Source organism: Elephantulus edwardii, unplaced genomic scaffold, assembly GCF_000299155.1.
Source record: "Elephantulus edwardii isolate Elephantulus edwardi_28Jun2011 unplaced genomic scaffold, EleEdw1.0 scaffold00574, whole genome shotgun sequence".
Taxonomy (NCBI): domain Eukaryota; kingdom Metazoa; phylum Chordata; class Mammalia; order Macroscelidea; family Macroscelididae; genus Elephantulus; species Elephantulus edwardii.
The window spans coordinates 151,887-165,048 of record NW_006400324.1 but is presented as its reverse complement, the minus strand read 5'-3'; the positions used below and the strand labels follow the sequence as shown (position 1 = coordinate 165,048).

The following is a 13,162-nucleotide window of genomic DNA, read 5'->3' as shown; positions in this document are numbered from 1 at the left end:
CCCCGCATACACATCACCATGCAACTTTCATTCTGGACTCTCATGATAACCATAATACCCTATCATTTATCGCCTTTAATCTGTTCTTTCCCTCATCTGTTTCAGTATAGTATACATAATTTATCCAGTTTTTCTCAGTCTTACCCCAACCCTGATGTCAGTCCCATTTTACAACAGTGGCACTATGCAGTATTTGTCCATTTGTGGCTGAGATAGTTCACTCAGCATAATGTCCTCCAGGGTCACCCATTTTGAATAATATTGCATGAGTTCCTTATTTTTCAATGTAGCATAGTATTCCATTGTCTGAATATACCACAGCATCTCTATCCATTCATTTGTTGATAGGCACTTAGGTTGCTTCCAACTCCTTGCTATTGTGAACAAAGCCACGATAAACATGGGTGTGCATATATCTGCTTGGATGGCAATTATGGGTGTGCATATATCTGCTTGGATGGCAATTATTCCCAGTAATGGAATTGCTGGGTCAAATGGTATCTCTATTTGCAATTTTTTGAGAAAGTGCCACTCTGCTTTCCACAGCGGCTGTACCATTTTACATTCCCACCAACAGTGAATTAGAGTTCCAGTTTCTCCACAACCTCACCAGCATTATTTGTTGCTTACTGTTCTGCTCAATTTTGCTATTCTTACTAGGATGAGATGATATCTCATAGTTGTTTTGATTTGCATCTCTCTTAGAGCTAGGGATTTTTAACATTTCTTCATGTGCTTCTTGGCCATCTGAATGTCTTCTTTGGTGAACTGTGTGTTCATATCCTGTGCCCATTTTTCAAGTGGATTATTTACCTTTATCTTATTGTGGTGCTCAAGTATTTTATAAATTCTAGGTATAAGTCCCTTATCTGACATGTCATTTCCAAATACTTTTTCCCAGTCTGTGGCTTCCCTTTTCATCCTGCAATTTCAGCAACTTTATTGACTACCTGTTAAAAGCCCTATGCTGCTGTTTTATAAGGCATAAGAGATTAGCACATTTGGTCAAAGTATTCTACATCTTAGTTTGAACTAACTTTACTGAAACAGCTACAGCATTAAAAGATTTAAGGCAAATTGGAATCGATAGAAGAGGATAGATAAGACACTTCACACTACAGCGACACTGAATTTCTGCAACACTTGCACTGCAAGCATGGAACATCATTGGTGATGTCGGACTATTTAAACTTCGGAAACCCCATTTCATACAGCATTAAAAAATACAAATTAAAACAGAAAATGAACAAAACCACAAAAATTCGGTCTTGCACTTGAGTTAAGTCTTCATGGTCTTTGTGCATACCCAGAAAACGGAAGTTTTATTTTTTCTCCTCCCTCCCATTTTTTTGCATTTTTATAAAAATCCCTTGCTTTGTTGTGTGGGTATATATATAAATTACTAAAATAAGCCTGTTCAGGCGAACAGCTACTAGATGAATTTAGAAGACTTTATACACCTTATAACAAAAAGTTTTAGTTGATTTCATTATAAACAACGTTTTCAAGAACCTGTGCAAAACTGTCAATAATTTCCTAAAGCACAACTGATCAGAAAAATCCTGGATTGTTCAGCATTCACATCCTTCTTCATGTAAGAACACCCCTCTGTACATCTCAGTTACTTACTGGGTTGAAAGGTATATGGAGAATGGTCATTAGATGTCTCTCTAGCCACCTGCTGCTGACCACTTGCCTCCTCGACAGGAATAGGTGCTGTCTGCATGTGTGCATACTGTGGCAAATAGGATCCTTGCATAGATGTATATTCTGGTGCTGCCTAATTACAGATGACTCATCTTCTGATCAGAGATTCATGGTGTGCTCCATTAAGGGAGTTAACATGGCATTGGGGTGCTGTAGGATATACAACTGAGGTTGCATCCTGGAAGGACTTTGCAGAGCCCCGATACTTGTTTTCTCTGGTTTCCTTTGCCACCTAGTAAGCAGACACAGAGATGCAATATAGGGTGTAACAGAAGTATGAGTGATCATTCAGTCTGTAGCAATAATGTATGGTGAAGGATAAAATCCATTCTGTATAGCAGCTGTAGTTGGGTTATAAATAAGGGTCATTCCAGCAAATCTCACCTCTCGTTCTCTATGCCAGGGTCTTCCATTAGGGATGTTATTTGGATTTTGCCTCTTCTTCTGCCCCCTATCCACAAACTTACACAACAAAGGTTCTGTAGGTGTCTTAATGAATTTACCATTAAAATGGCCAATTAACAGCTTCATATTTTTTTCTGCTGATTCCATCCTAGCAAAGCCAACAACATGACTTGTCCCACAGGAATCGCAAAGTATCCTTGTAGAAATAACTTGTCCAGATGGTTTGAGCATGTTTTCAAGTTCTTGTCATCCAAGGACAGTGGCAAATTAGAAATATACAGGTTGGTGGGATCTTGTCCCTGTTGCTTTGCCATGTGATCTTGAACCCCATTAGCCTTCAGGACAGATACAGATACAGCTTTCTGAGCTGCAGCAGGGGTGTCAAAATCGACAAAACCATAACCTTTGCATTTGTTTGTCTTATCCAAAATTGCCTTTGTAGAAATTATTTTTCCATTAGGCTGACACAACTTCACGAATTCCTCATCTGTGGTGTTGGGAGGCAGTCCTCCGATACAAAGGTTCGTCTTGCTTAGCTGATCCCATTCTGAGTTGCTATGGCTGCTACTGCTGGTGGTGCTGGGGTTGGGGGAAGCCAGGACTAGAACCTGCTGCTTGCGTGAGGGATCTAGTAGCTGCTGCTGTCTCCGGGGATGGCGATGCTGTGGGGGAAGGTCATCGTGGTGGCTAGGACGGCCAGTTCCTCAAAATATTAAGCTTACATTTGCCTTGTAGTCCAGTAATCCCACTCACAGGTACAGATACAAGAGAAACGAAAATGCAAGTTTGAACAAAAATGTTCATCACTCACTCAAGCATTGCAGTCAAATCAAAACTAACTCAAAGCTATCCCTCCAGCAGGATTTGAGAGACTGCAAATTATACAGGAGGAGAATGACCAACTGTGGGAGATGCCATGCTTGAGTTAGCAGCACAACTTCCTAAAGACTAAGCTGAATTAATGTTCAGAACAGTATTTATTCACAAAAGCTAAAAGGGTACAAAGTTATGAAATATCCGTCAATTACTCAAAGGACATGTGTGTGCTATATTCATAAAATGAAGTATTACTCAGCAGTAAAAAGGAATGATGTTAAGAGTGTATACTATAGCATGAATCTTCAAAGCGAAAGAAACTGAAGAAGCCAATCACAAAATTTGTGTGTTTAAGATTGTTTAATAAAAACATAACCCCTAAGCAAATCAACAGACAATTAGTCAACTACCAAGGATATGTAAGGGATGGTAATGGCTAAAAAGTAAAGGGTTTCAGAAGTGCAGCAATGAATGAATGGAAATCCAAAATCTCTGTAAATGCTCATTAAAATTATTAAAAAAAAAAAGTAAAGGATTTCTTCCCCCCCCAATTCCCCAAAGTAGGAACTGTTCATTTGTTTGTTGTTGTTATGTGCCGTCGAGTCGCTTGCGACTCATAGCGACCCTATGTACAACAGCCCTAAACTCCGCTCTGTCCTCTGTCAATCGCACTGTCTCTGATACTCCCATTCCAATTATCCCAGTCACCGAATCAATCCACCTCATAGAGGGCCTTCCTCTCCTGTGCGGTCCCTCCACCCTCCCAAGCATGATGTCCCTCTCCAAGGACCGGTCTCCTAACAACATGTCCAAAGTATGTTAGACAGAGCCTCAGAATCCTTGCCCCCAAGGAGCCACCCGGTTTAACCCTTTCCAGGACAAATCTGTTTGTTTTCCTAGCAGTCCAGGGTATTCTCAATACTCTCCTCCAGCACCACAGCTTAAAGGCATCAATTCTCCTTCTATCCTCCTTGGTCATTGTCCAACTCTCTGATGCATAACAAGGGATTGCGAAGACCACAGCCTGTATCAGACACACCTTAGTCTCCAGAGAGACACCATTGCTCTTCAGTACTTTGGAGAGGTCCCTAACAGCAGACTTTCCCATGGCAATGCGCCTTTTAATTTCCTGGCTGCTGGTGCCAAGACTGTTGACTATGGAGCCAAGCAAACTAAAGCTGTGTACAATCTCAATCTCTTCACCATCCATCCTGATGCTGCCAATTGGTCCAGTGGTGAGAATCTTTGTCTTCTTGACACTGAGCCTCAATCCATATTGTAGGCTGCAGTCCTTGACACTCTGCAGCAGGCGCTTCAGGTCCTCTTCAGTTTCAGCAAGCAGGGTTGTGTCATTCGCATAACGCAGGCTGTTGATAAATCGTCCACCAATCTTGACCCCACATTTCTCCTCATAGAGCCCAGCCTCCCAGATAATCTGTTCTGCATATAGGTTGAAAAGGTATGGAGATAGGATGCATCCCTTGCATACGCCCTTCCCAATTTTGAACCATGCAGTGTTCCCTTGCCCTGTTCTGACGACTGCCTCCTGGTCCAAGTATAAGTTTCCCATTAGAACAATTACGTGTTTTGGGATTCCCATTCTTCTCAGAGTCAGCCATAGTTTGTTATGATCTACACAGTCAAATGCCTTTGCATAGTCAATGAAACACAGATAGACATTCCTCTGGTATTCCCTGCTTCCAGCCAAGATCCATCTAACATCAGCTACAATATCTCTAGTACCACGACCCCTTCTAAACCCAGCCTGGACTTCTGGTAGTTCTCTGTTGATGCGCTGTTCCAGTTGTTTTTGGATAATCTTCAGTAAAATCTTGCTTGCATGTGAAATCAGTGAGATTGTTCTGTAGTTTCCACATTCTGTTGGGTCACCTTTCTTTGGGATAGGAACAAATATCGATCTCTTCCAGTCAGTTGGCCAAGTGGTCGTTCTCCAGATTTCTTGGCACAACTTGGTGAGCACGTCCAGGGCAGCATCTGTTAACTGAAATATGTCAATTGGTATACCATCTATTCCTGGAGCCTTATTTTTTGCCATTTTCTTCAAAGCAGCCTGAACTACTTCTTTCATCACCATAGGCTCTTGCTCATATGCTGTTTCATGAAATTCTTCTGTGTCTTCCAATTCCTTTCGATACAGTGACTCAGTATATTCCTTCCATCTTCTTTTAATACTTCCTGGATCATTTAACATTCTGCTGAAAGCATCCTTGACTACAGCAACTCGAGGTTTGAATTTGTTCTTCAGTTCCTTGAGCTTAAGATATGCTGAGCGAGTTCAGCCCTTTTGATTTTCTGACTCCAACTCCTTGCACATTTCATTGTAATATTTTGCTTTGTTCATTTATTCCAAGGAATTCATATTTTTCTTTTTTTTTTTTAAATTTCCATTCATTGTTGCACTTTTCTCCCTGCCCACCCCTTCTCTGACAATTCACTCTTTTCCTTGAAAAGTAAAAGAAAACTCTTTCATTGTTATACAATCCCTTCCCCAAAGTCCACTACACATGCAGCCTTCATTCTGGACTCCTGTCAAGAAAATAATACCTAATTATATAGCCCTTTAAACAGTTCTCTCCCTCGTCTGTTTCAATGCAATATACATCATTCCTCCCCTCCTTCTCTGCCTTCCCTCAACCCCGATGTCAGTCCCATTTTATAAGAGGGGCTCTATGCAATATTTGTCCTTTTGTGACTAAGATATTTCATTCAGCATAATGTCCTCCAGGGTCATCGATTTTGCCTAGTATTTCATGAGTTCATTGTTTTTCAATGCTGCATAGTATTCCATTGTGTGAATAAACCAGAGCTTTTCTGTCCATTCATTTTTTGATATGGGTTGTTTCCAGGTCTTTGCGATTGCGAACAAAGCCGCAATAAACATGGGTGTTATGAAAACTTTGTAAATTTGTCTCGATGGCTGCTTAACTCCAAATACATAAAAACCACTGAAATGTGTAAATCGTATGTAAATTTTTAGCTACAAAGCTTTTACCACAAACCTTCAGCATTTCCAACCATCCTACAAATCAGTGAAATATTAGCATGATAGCTATTAGCATGTTACATTGCCAATCTTAAAAACATCAAGACGACAAATGTCTGAGGACCAACATTATGACAGATGAATAAATTACTATTGTGCAAGGTCAAATTGAAGCAGAAGAAAAGTAAACTAGTACACAAGAACCTAATTCAGGCAATCCCACCTGAATTTAAGAGTCCTCTCAAAAACAGGTTTCTGGCATTGAAATCAAAGACCAAGGAACTGTGAAATAACATCAAAGATATTTTTCATAAAGAAAGCAAAAGGTCATTATAAAGAAGAGAAAGGGAAAAAAGTGGATGTCAAAAGAGACTATGAAAATTGCCCAAGTGCAGAGAAGCCAAAACAAAAGGAAGATGCCAAAGTAAATGAGCTTAACAAAGGATTTCAAAGGGCAGATCAAGACAACGAAGCAAAATATTTTATTTTACAATAATGTGCAGAAAGCTAAAATTAAAGAATAAGGAGTACAACTTGCTCAGCATTTCTCAAGCTGAAAGAACTGAAAAACAAATTCAAGCCTTTAGTTGCAATATTGAGAGAGCTATGGCAAAATCTTGATTGATCCAGGTAGAACCAAAATAAGATGGAAGGAATACACAAAGTCACTGTACCAAAAAAGATTAGTCAACACAGAAAAATTTTAAGAAATACCATATGAACAAGCCAATAGTGAAGATCATCAAGCTGCACTTAAAGCACTGGCAAAAAAATAAGGCACCAGGAATCAATGAGATACCAACTGATATGTTTCACCTACAGCCCTTGATGTGCTCACCAGGATAAGCCAGAAAATTTGGAGAATAGATGCCTGGCTAACTGACTAGAAGAAATCCCTATTTGTTGCTATTCACAGGAAAGATAAACCAACAGAATATGGGAAATTATCAAACAATATTATATCTCACACAAACAAATATTGCTGAAGGGCATCCCCAAAACAGTTAGAATAGTACAGTGACAAGAGAACAGGAAGATGTTCATGCTAGGTTTAGAAGAGGCCATGGCACCAGGGATATCACTGCTGATATCAGATGGATCTTGGCTGAAAGAGACTACCAGAAGAATGTCCATTTGTATTTTATTGACTATGCAAAGGTATTTGATTGCATATATCGTAACAAACAATGACTAATATTGAGAAGAATGGAAGTCCCAGAACACTTACTTGAACTCATTCGATATCTACACCTAGAGAAAGATGCTGCTGTTCAACCTTAGCAAAGGAACACTGTATGGTTTAAAATCAGGAAGGGTGCATTTGAGATGTATCCTTTGTCCATATTCAATCCATATGTCATTTAAGTAATCTGTGAAGCTGCACTCTATGAAGAGAAATGTGGCACCAGGATCAAAGAAAAACTCATAACAGCCTGTGTTATGCAGGTGACACAACCTTGCTCTCTGAAAGTGAGGAGGACTTCCAACAACTGCTACAGAAGATCAAAGACTATACAGTCTTTGGTATTTATTATATCTCAATATTAAGATAGCAAAGGTTCTCACCACAGGACTAACTGTCAACATTACTACAGATGGAGAAAAGACTGAAGCTATAATGATTTAATCTTGCTTGGAAGTACAATCAACATCCTTGGTACCAGAAATTAGGAAATCAGGAGACACATTGGATAAGTCTGTCAGGGACATCTCCAAAATATGTAAGAGACAATGATGTCAGTTTGAAGACTAAGGTGTACCTGATTCAGGCCACAGTTTTATCAATCATTCACTATGCACCAGAGAGCTGATCAATGAATAAGGATGATAGAAGAATTGATGCCTTTGAAGTTGTGGTGTTGGAAAAAAGTACTGAATATCCCATGGATTGACAAAACAGTCATGTCTTGGAAGAAGTGTAGTCAGAGCGCTCCTTGGAGGCAAAGCATCATCTCTCATACTCTGGACATGTTGCTAGGAGAGGCTATTCCTTGGAAAGAAACATTATGCTTGAAAGGTGCAGGGTCAGCAAAAGGGCTATAGCAATGGGCTCAAGTCTGTTGTTTATAAAATCTCTAGAAGTCATACTCAAAACAGCAACCAACAACAACGCCCTACATCCTTTTCTCATTTTACCAATTCACCTTACACCATATCAAGATAAACAGCAATTATAAGTACAAAATAAATACAAAACATCCTATTCTTAACTAAAAAAAATAATTATAGAAGATATACAGACATTGAACAAGTAGAAAATAACACATCATGAAGTATTACTTACAGTTATTTTATGGATGGTACAACAAAGTAGATAACTGAAAAGGGGGGAATCTTTTCTGTACCAAGTAAGGTTGTCAACTCATGTGATTTATAGCAAAGGAAATAACTACTGTTCAGTTTTTCCACTAACTGAAATGTGCATATATAAATCATTATGACTCTGTAATAGCTGTTATTGAAATATAAAATAAATTTAGCACAGCCACAGATGATGAGCGAGTACTAGACAATTTTAAACAGATTTTACCCTCAAAATTCTGGAATTTAAAGGTGGGACCCAAACTAGCCACAGTTTTTCAGATATGCCACCTCTTGACTGTCAGTGAAGGGGTGTGTGTACATGTGTGTTACAATACTGAACAGGTCAAAAGGGAGATCCCAGGTTAAGAGAGACAAAAAAGATAGACTTGGTGGTCTACTTCCAAAACTCAGCTAATGTTTATCCTCTAGATCACAACAGTCGAATCTGCAACGGGTAACAGAAACATGTAGATCAGATATGACTTGACTGTGACTACAAAAAGTTAGGAGTTAATTTAACAGCAGCTAACAACTGTAGAAAATTAAAAGGAGGGTGAACAGCATTCACAAAGGCACAACAGAGAGGACACTAAAAATTGATCTCGTTAAATTTTCATATAATTTTACTGGAAAACTTGGGCAACTAGATTAGAAAGTACAGTGTACAAATGAAAGAAGTGAGGGAAAACAAACGGAAACTTCACTGTTATTACTGGAAATCATTAATTATATTTTCAAAAAGTCAACCCAAAAAGTAACATGAAAAGGCTGCTACTTTCGAAATGAGTAATCATAAAACTGCTATTTTGAAATAGTAAACTGGTTATCTCTGTGATGCCTAAAATGGAGAAAGGCGAACATCACTAAACTTTAAAACTCTTTTAATACCACTGTTAAATGATTTAATTCATTAAACATTGATAAAAATAAAACCTTAAAAACATTTAAATGTTTTCTAGTTTTGGAAATAAGCAACGGTGACAAACACACAATGAATGGATGTACTGAACACTTAAGAATTATTAAATGGAATTTCTGTGGTTTTATAGATACATGTTATTGTTGTTGCTGATTGTTGTTGCTCACAGTGACCCTATGAAAAAAAGCCTGGATAACTATCATCCATTTATCCAAGTTCAGTTTCCAGAGGCATGTGGTTTAGGAAGTGGATGGCACTCTTGCTTCCAAACCTGTCTTAAACTGGTAACTCCACCAAACATTGTCCACACCCTGGGCAGCCTTTATAGCATTTGATCCACTAATGACACAAGGTTCAGTGTCACAACAAACCCAGATTACCTCAGCAAACTGACAATAGTGCTGTATGACTTAGAAGACTGTTCCTCCAAAATACATAAAAACAAGGGATTAAAATATAATCCCTTGGGCCCAACTTTTAAATACAAGGAGGTCTTGTTGACTCTAAACAAGAGGCTTAAATAAAAAACAAAAACCAAACAATCCACACATATCCTCAACCAAAACAAGAGCACCATCTTACAGAGTTCAGCCACTTCACCCAACTCCAAACTGGATATTCACAATAAATTTTAACAAATTGACTGAATCTGATTTCCTCCAGTCTACTGTTTAGCCAATTCATCTTGTGGAGGGTCTTTCTTTTCACTTTTCCAAGGATCAGCCCCTCCTTGACAATATGCCCCAAAGTACACGAGACAAAGTTTCATTATCTGTCCCTCTATAAAGCACTCTGGTTGCACTTCCTTCAAAACAGGTTTGTTTTTTCGCAGTGCACACTGTATAATTATAGTCTTTGCCAAGACCACAGTTCAAAAGCATCAATGATTCTTCCAATTTCCTTATTCATTGTCCAACTTTCAGATGCATATAAAGCAAATGAAATACTAGATTAACAAAATCAAAGATTCACCTAAATTTTAAGGTTATCCAAAAATCAAAACATTAGTTTAAATCCAACAGTCATCTGCAGAAGGAAGATGGACAGTGCCCACCCCCGCACCCCCTCCCCTTACCATTATGGAAATGCAATAGGGAGATTACCATGAGTTGAAAGACCAGAAACAAGATGATCCAAATTAGTGACTTCATTAATGCACTTAAGTACAGCAGAGATGGTGAGAATGACACAGGATAGGAAAAAATTTTGACATGTTGTTCAAAGGGTCTCTATGAGTCACAGTCAACCCAACAGGTAAAACGGACTTGATGGCACCACACTTGATTTTTGTTGTTGTTTACACATCAACTTTTTTTTTTATCATTAACTTTTTCAAACCTTAGTTTTCACACTGCCATCTAGTTGGAATCAACTCTACAATTTTCAGAGACTGTAAATCACATGGGATAAGACAGCACATTTTCTAACAACCAAAGAGGTTCATCCTTTGTATCAGCAGTGTAACTCTTTATGCAGGACTCACACACAGTTCTTGATAAATGTAATATATGTGATATAATATATATACAACATATACATATACTTTATCAACATTCTGAAACCTCACCAAATTTGCAATACACTGACCCTACTACCATCTTGCTAGGAAGTTCTGGTGGCCTAGTGGTAAGAAGTTGTACTGCAATTCCAAAGGCATGCAGTTCAAATCCACAAGTTGCAGCACAGGAAAAGGATCAACAATCTCCTCCTAGGGATGGGGTGTAGTGTGTGTCTATGTTTCTGTAACTGTCTCTGAAAACCCACTGAAGGGTCAGCGATGAGTTGGTTCTGACTCAACAGCATACAACAACAACAACAACCGTGTTTCTACTGTTCCATAAACTTTAACATCCTCTTTCCCCACACTATCTAAATTATAAGCATTAGTAATAAAAGTAATTCCCTTTACATACAGTTTATTTTCCAGGCACTCTTTGGCTATGCTGCACTTGCAAAATCAGTAACAAATATATGTTTGGAGTAAAAGATACAACCGTGACGGTAAGTTTCAAGTATACCATCAATGCTGCAATAGTTTATTCATTTTAAAGCTCTTTAATAATTTATTTTTTTTCTCTTTTCAAACCTCCCAGAAGCTCTCCCATACCTTTACTTCAAGTGATGCCTTTCAATACTATTTCACTTAACAAAACTGAAAAGACAAAATATACAGAATTTACCCAACTACAGAAAGCACTTGTATTTACACACCTGAATTCCTACCTATTTTCATAGAAAAAAATTTCTGTTAACAGTAAATCAGTGTTTCAAGTCCACTACCTGCTCCGCTGAAAAAAGATGGGGTCATCTCCTCCCATAAAAATTGACAGCCTTGTGCAACAACAAACAATGAATGGAAATAAATAAAATTTTAAAAAGGCAGCCTCAGAAACCTGATGGAGGGTCATTATCCAAGCTGACTTCACGACTGTGGGTTATCACAGAAGATAACATATGCTAGTATGTCTGGCTTGGAATAAGTACAGACAAAAGTGTTCCTTAAAAGCAAGGATGATAAGACCCCGTCTCACAAACTTTGGACATATTATGAGAAGGGACTAGTTCCTAGACAAAGACATTCTGCTTAGTAAAGTAGAAGTCAGCAAAAAAGAATACCATCAATAAGATACTGACACAGTGGATTCAAAACATAGGAATGACTGTGAGAAAGATGCAAAATCAAGCAGTGTTTCACTATGCTGAATACAATCACAAGCTGAGCCAACGATATCCAACAACCATCATAAATAGGAGATCCGGAGATGCTGCAAACAAAAGCATTTGAGGCTGGTATTTTAACTGTTGGGTTTTCCTCTGAAAAACTGACAGTCTGAGTCCAAACCAGTCACTACACAGAATAAAGAATTCTGTTATTCTGCTATGTAAGGGACAGTTGTACTATTTTCTGTAGCACTACTATAAACTGGAAGTGCCCCAGTATCAGTAGGTTGAATTTACCAGCTGGAGCCATGGAATAAGATCTGAAAATATGCTTCTGTAACCAGACTCAGATATTACACAAAATACAGTAACAACTCAAGGACCTAGGAATAAAACTAAAACTATAAGCATCACCAAGGAAAAACAAGGGCAAATTTAAGCCCAAATCTAAGATTAATCCAAAGATGGTGCCTCTCTGGCATCTTGAATCAGCTGCTCTGAGGGAGAAAGATGGGTAATTCCCTCCTGTGCAATTTACAGCCTTTGAAAAATCACTAGAGTGTCAGCTATATAGTCAGTGCCAATAGTTTGAGGTTTTCTCCAGTTCTGACTCAATGGCATGTAACAACAATGAAGCATAAAAATACTCAAGTATCACCAGATGCTCTGCTGGAGAAGGAGGAACAATCTCCTCCTGTACCAGTCAGATCTGATTTGACGTTACACACAAAAAAATAATGAAATAAAATAAATTTTTTAAAAAAATACTCAAATATAACTGAAAATGTACAATTGTGCATATCCTCTAAACTAGGAGCTCCTCAAAATCAAATCCTTATATGTACAAAAAGATTTCTTCTACCAGTAGTAGTAGCAGCAAAGTTTAACAGGACAGCAAATAATACATTTTGAGAGGATATAGAAAGATCAGAAAGCTCATGTACTACTGGTGAGATTGTAAAATGGTATAATCACTATGGAATGCAATTTGACATTTCCTTTAAAAGCTGACTATAGAAATCTCATATGATTTTGCTATTGAACTGCTAGGAATATACTCCAAGGAAAACAGAAGACACACAAATGAAGAATTGTACACTGATGTTCACAGCAGCGTTATTCACATTAGCAAGAAAATGGGAATAACTGGAATGCCCATCAACAAACAGATTAAGAAAGTGTGGTACGTTCACACAATGGAATACAATGCAGCACACTAAGGAGCAATGGTTTTGTAAAAGAATCCATATCATGAGAAAGTCTAAAGAGCATTATGCCAAATGGAATAACTCACTAACTTAAGGAAAAATAATGCCAAATTGCTAGATCCATCTTGAAGTACAATA

At 38.2% G+C, this 13,162-nt stretch overlaps 1 protein-coding gene and 1 pseudogene across 1 annotated transcript in view; both read right to left on the bottom strand.

Annotated features, from left to right (window-relative positions):
• Window positions 1-13,162, bottom strand: part of PPP4R2 (protein phosphatase 4, regulatory subunit 2) — an 85,464-nt gene that overhangs the window by 44,011 nt on the left and 28,291 nt on the right. The gene's annotated exons all lie outside the window — the stretch shown is intronic.
• Window positions 1,622-5,967, bottom strand: LOC102846403 (annotated as a pseudogene).